Genomic DNA, 6,000 nt, shown 5'->3' on the forward strand with positions numbered 1-6,000 from the left:
AGCAAAAAAATTATCTTGATTCTGAGATAAACTTGGAGGAGCTTGTTGAGGTAATTAAGTCCCTGCCTACAGGCAAGGCTCCGGGGCCTGACGGCTTTGCCGCTGAGTTTTTCAAATCTTATGCTACAGAACTGGCTCCACTTTTGTTAGACGTTTATACTGATTCATTAAAGAATGGAAAGCTTCCGCCAACCATGACACAAGCCCGGATCAGTCTGATTCTAAAAAAGGATAAAGATCCAAGCGAGTGTAAAAGTTACCATCCAATTTCCTTGATCCAGTTAGATGTAAAAATTTTGTCTAACATTCTGGCTAATCAATTAAGTTATGACATCTCTTATACATATAGATCAGGTGGGGTTGTTCTTCTGATAATATTAGGCGTTTCATCAATATCATGTGGTCAGTAGCAAATGAAAAATCTCCGGTTGCTGCCATCTCTCTTGATGCCGAAAAGGCGTTTGATATGGTTGAATGGGATTATCTTTTTAAGATTTTGGAAAGGTATGGGTTCGGGAATACATTTATTGGTTGGATTAAGTTACTTTATAGACACCCTGTAGCAGCGGTACAAACAAATGGGTTAATTTCAGATTATTTTACTCTGGATAGCGGCACCCGGCAGGGTTGCCCTCTCTCCCCATTATTGTTCTGTCTTGCCCTGGAACCATTAGCAGCCACAATAAGAAAGGAGGATGATTTTCCAGGGGTGACGGCGGGAGGTATAGCGCATAAGCTTCTGCTTTATGCAGATGATATTTTATTATTCATCTCCGACCCCACTAGATCCATGCCTTGCCTCCACAGAATTATTAACTCCTTTTCCAAATTCTCAGGATACAGAGTCAGTTGGTCTAAATCCGAAGCTTTGGCTTTGACAGCGTACTGTCCAGTAACGGCTTTCCAGCCGGGCACCTTCATGTGGCCTAAACAGGGAATTAAGTATTTGGGAATTTTATTCCCAGCAAATTTGTCTGATTTAGTTAGTTAATTTTGATCCCTTAATAAAAAAAGTTTTCGAATGATGTGGACAGGTGGGCTTCATTACACTTATCGATGATTTGGAAGGTTAATGTTATTAAAATGAATTGCATTCCAAAATTTAACTCTCTGCTACAGTCTCTCCCTGTAGATGTCCCTCTCTCTTATTTTAAGCAAATTGATAGCATAGTAAAGTCCTTCATTTGGAATGGTAAACATCCCAGGTTAAATTTCATTAAATTACATAGGCCGATTGACAAAGGTGGGTTAGGTCTACCCAAGATTTTATTTTATTATTATGCATTCGGTCTTAGACATTTGGTTCATTGGTCGCTTCCACCTGAGAGAGCTCCTCCCTGGTTTTGCATTGAAAAGGAAGTTCTTGCCCCATCTCGCCACTGCAAAGCCTTTCGATTAAACTAGCTGGAGAGGTTAAGTCGCACCCTGTTATTTTGCATTTGCACTCGATATGGACAAAAGTGTCCAGAGTGTTTAATTCTGATATTTATTTAAACGTAGCCTCGAGCATATGGCTGAACCCTAAACTATGTATTAATAAGTCCTCTTTTTGTTGGTCAGATTGGATTGTGAGGGGGGTTAATACAATTGGTGACCTGTATGAGGGTGGAGTATTGAGGTCTTTTGAAAATTTGATTCAACATTTTGGGATTCCCAGATCTCAATTTTATAAGTATTTACAGCTGCGCCACCTGCTCTGCTCTGTTTTTGGGAGTAGCATACACCCCCCTAGAGCGGCAGATACTCTGGAAGTGGTGATTGCTGCTTTTGGGAAGGGTCATGAGGCATCAGTGTATTACTCCTTGTTAATTCAGAGTCTGGGGGACCGAGCTTTAAATTCTCTTAAAAGATTATGGGAGAAAGATTTAAACTTGGTATTGGAGGAGGGAGTGTGGGCAAGGATTCTAAAAAACATAAAGTCTGCATCTAGAGATGCAAGGGTTCGCCTTATGCAATTTAAGATTTTACATAGATTTTATTGGACCCCCTCTAGATTGTATAGGCTTGGTCTTAAGGACACACCCATCTGCTGGCGATGCCATACTGAAGATGGAGACACCATCCATGTTTTTTGGGGGTGCCTTAAGATCCAAGAATTTTGGCTGAAGGTGCAAAGTTTTGTGTGCGATGTGTCGGGCACTCAGGTCTCATTCTGCCCCAGACTCTGCATTTTGGGAGATAGGGAGGTCATGGATTTGGTAGATAAGTACATGAAGGACTGGGTTTTGACCGGTGTGATGATTGGTAGACAGGTTATTTTGAGGAGTTGGAAGTCGGATGGAGCACCCTCGTTCCCGGAGTGGTGCGCGGAGATGGGGAGGGTGGCTGCCTTCGAGGAGGGGTCGAGCATTAGGATGGGGGTTAGGGAAACTTACAATAAGAAATGGGGCAATTATTTAGTGTTTTTGAGGGAATCTCGAGGTGGGGCATTGGAGGGAGTAATTTAGAGTTTTTTAATTTTTTTTTATTATTATTATACTTGTTTATTGTATGTTATTTATGTTGTTGTTTTAGTTTTCTGTGTGTGTGCGTGTGTCTGTATTCTATTGACCACAGGGGTGTTCGTGGGGGGGTCAGGGTGGGTTGAGAGTTTGGTAGGGGGAGGGGATATAGTGGGGGTTTAATGTTAAAAGTTTTTGATTCATTATATAGATGTTGTTGTATTTCTTGTGTTAATTTATGAATCAATAAAAAATGTTAATAACAAAAAAAAAAAAAAAAGAGTGACGCAAAAGACCATTTGAAATCCGATTTGCGCAGCCAGAGCGTCCGGACCGAGACGCATCTGAAAAAAATCAGATTTCGATCGCATTTGAAACCACCTCCCGATGTGGTTTGAATCAGATTTGGAAAAATCAGATTTCATGTGGTCTTTTGCTGTCCAGACTATCAAAACTCATCTGGATACAATCTGGATATGCAAAAAATCTGATTTTTAGTGGTAGTCTGAACAAGGCCTTTGACCCCGTGTCCACCTGGTGTTAAGATGTGTTTTGGGTGATCCAATCACATGTGGTCAGCCCTAAATTCAGGTCTAAACTTCTTGAGATCACAAAAACCACATACGAATGTGGTCAAAAATGCATGTGACCAGATCGTATTTGACGTTTAAATGGGAATCCGTCCTGAATGCATCCCAGCAGCAGTGAAGCGCCACCCTTCACCTGTCAATCAACCGCTGCGCTAAAACAAGAGTTTAAAATTTGCCGTTTACGTGCGGCTTTAAAAGGAAATAACCATCCGATCGGAAATTTTTAAAAAATCGGATACATACACAATCACGAGAGTTTCACGGATCTTCTTTAGTGTGTCTGATATCAACACAGATGACAATGATATCAACACAGATGACAAGCACGAACACCTGAAGATCCTTTAATACAGGTAATCCACTAAATAATGGATAATTTTGCTTCGCATGTTGTGTTTGTGCTTAAATTAAATTTCAGCCGTATCTGGGACAAACAGCGTGCCGTTTTTTTTTTTTTTTTTGTTTTTTTTTTTTGCACCTTCTTTGTCTTTTCTGACTTTGTTTCATTTTATTATCATGCAGTAACACACTGACATAGTGATTGATGTATGTCGTCATGAAACAGAGGCCCTCCCAAATCTGAACACAAGTGGTCACAGGAGATACATTTAAAGAACAGGTGTAAACAGTGATGTGTCTCACCTGAGCCAATGTGATCGGATCACCTGAGACGCATCGTAATACCAGGTGGAAACGGGGTCATAGCATCTTTGATTCCATGTTTAAGCTTTGAGCTCCTTGTAATCCTTTTCATCTCTTTTTGATTTTTGGTCCAACAATTAGTACCTCTGTTTTGTCAGAATTGAGTAGAAGGGAATTTTTAGCCATCTGATCATTGATAACATTGATACACTGCTTACTTGAAGGATTGGGAAATTTCACTGGGTTTCAAGTAAACAAAGTTGTGTATCGTTGGCATAAAAGTTAAAACTAATTCAACTGTTACCGATAATGTTCACAAATGCCAACATAATTCTAAAGCCTATCCAAAAGAATGTTGTGATCTGTGGTGTTGAAGGCAGCACTAAGATCTAAAAAGCACTAGAAGAGAAATGCAGCTGCAATCAGATTATAAGAGCAAGTCATTTGTAACTCTGATAAGTGCAGTCCATGTACTATTATGGGGCTTAAATCCTGACTGAAATTCTTCACAAATGCCATTTCTCTGTAAAAAATGAACATAGTTGGGAGGACACTAGTCTTGCGTAGCCAGACCTATGACTATGGAATAGGTCTGGGCTCTATCCACCTAATTTTGCAATACGGAAGCAGCGGCTGTATTTCCGGCGAATGTGAGAAAGTTCCGCTGGCATTGACCGCAGTGTAAATAAATAGAAGGATAATAATACCAGAGTCAGTGATCTGGGTAGGGTTGCACCAGCTGTGCGTAAGGTCTCACATGAGTTGGGACATAAAGTTCACACTAAGGGCTTAGTAACTCTAGTTAGTTTGTAACTAAGTCAGTGCTTAATTTGGTTGCACCACCTGTTCTTAATGCAAGACTTAACTAGTAGGTCTTAAGCTCTCCGTAAAGTAATGCGTAGTCCCATACCCTGTGAACTTCAATTTGATCTTGTTAGGTTGATGTTCAAACCTTGTGTGCTCACGTAACTGTCAGCTGCAATAAATTATATCCCCAATAAAATACAATACATAATAAAAGTAGATTTGATAAATAGTATATTTGCCCTGTGTAAATATCAATATATAGGAACTGTATCTATAATAAATAAGTGGTGATAAATAAATACTAATACAACAGGCTGGAAAAACAGACATTATTTTAATATCCTATATATATTTTGAATGTGTTGAAACTTGACACCGGGCGACGCACCCTGAAAACTGCACGGTTAGAAAGGTTTCATGCTTAAGAGCCGCTTAAAAGTACGTTTTTTTCTGTCTCGTATGTAAACGAGTGTAAATGTCAACATCATACTGAATGTCGAAATGACTGATGCCTGTCACGCAAAACATGAGCTCATTGATGTCATAAAATATCCGTCTGCTTTTTTAATCCAACCGTTACTCCTGGTCGGAGTCTTCCGTAAATATTTAGTTCATATGTAGGGTTACGTTCTACCTATGTTTAATGGTGCAACGCTCACATATTTAGCAGTGCATAAATTGTGACTTAGTGACCAATTATGCCACAACTAGGCTAAGTTGTAATTTACGTATAGCTGGTGCAACCGGCCCCTGGGCTTATTCACACTATCACACAACCACAAGATATACACCAGAATTATGTGGCAATGTCTGATCATCTCTAACTTCAGCATTTGTAGTATAAGAGTAAGTAAATCATTCACTTGTTGCTGTGTTGTTGTATTGAAGAGACAGTAATAAAATCTTCTTTCTTTACCGAGATTGTGAGGATGCTGTGTTTCTTGTCTCCATGTAAACCTCCATTCATATGTACCTGCAGAACCTCTGAGGATGCCTTTATTTATTTATTTCCAAAGGTTTCATATGCTGAATGCGAGATCTGCGTGTCTGTTAACTATGCACGCTGAGAAAGACAGAATGCTGTCTGACAAGAACGGGGTGTAAAATACGTTTATTATAAAGATGAAACAAGATACCGTTTTGTGCAGAGAAAGTTGAAGCAGTATTTTCCCAGCATCTTTCTTCTCTCTGCTGGTTGCGTAAAGTTTGTGGAGGCGTGTCAGACGGTGTGGAGGACTGTCCATGTCAGCGCCTGATTTCATTCATTCTGCCTGTGCAACAATGTGATTAAACCATGGAATAATGCGATAAACGGTCAAACTATTTGCGCTCAAAACCAATGAGTTTATGAAAATCGTAATTAATGATAATATGCCGACATTTATTGCCAGCTTGTAATATTAAGCAGCATAATGTAGTATTTTTGTAATGCTAAAATTGCTGAAGTGGCTTATCCCGGAAGTGGTACACATTCACCGTTGACAATGGCGGCACACTAGTTTCATTGAAAAATAAGGTGG

The 6,000-nt window shown here is 39.7% G+C and overlaps 1 long non-coding RNA gene across 1 annotated transcript in view; it reads right to left on the reverse strand.

Moving 5' to 3' along the window:
• Positions 1-5,642, reverse strand: part of LOC127425161 (uncharacterized) — a 30,110-nt gene extending 24,468 nt beyond the window's left edge. The window contains exon 1 of the long non-coding RNA XR_007894571.1: positions 5,397-5,642. This is a non-coding gene — a long non-coding RNA (uncharacterized LOC127425161). The remainder of the gene's footprint in view (positions 1-5,396) is intronic.
• Positions 5,643-6,000: the final 358 nt, after the last annotated feature.

The sequence above is a fragment of the Myxocyprinus asiaticus genome, chromosome 34, assembly GCF_019703515.2.
Source record: "Myxocyprinus asiaticus isolate MX2 ecotype Aquarium Trade chromosome 34, UBuf_Myxa_2, whole genome shotgun sequence".
NCBI classification, from domain to species: domain Eukaryota; kingdom Metazoa; phylum Chordata; class Actinopteri; order Cypriniformes; family Catostomidae; genus Myxocyprinus; species Myxocyprinus asiaticus.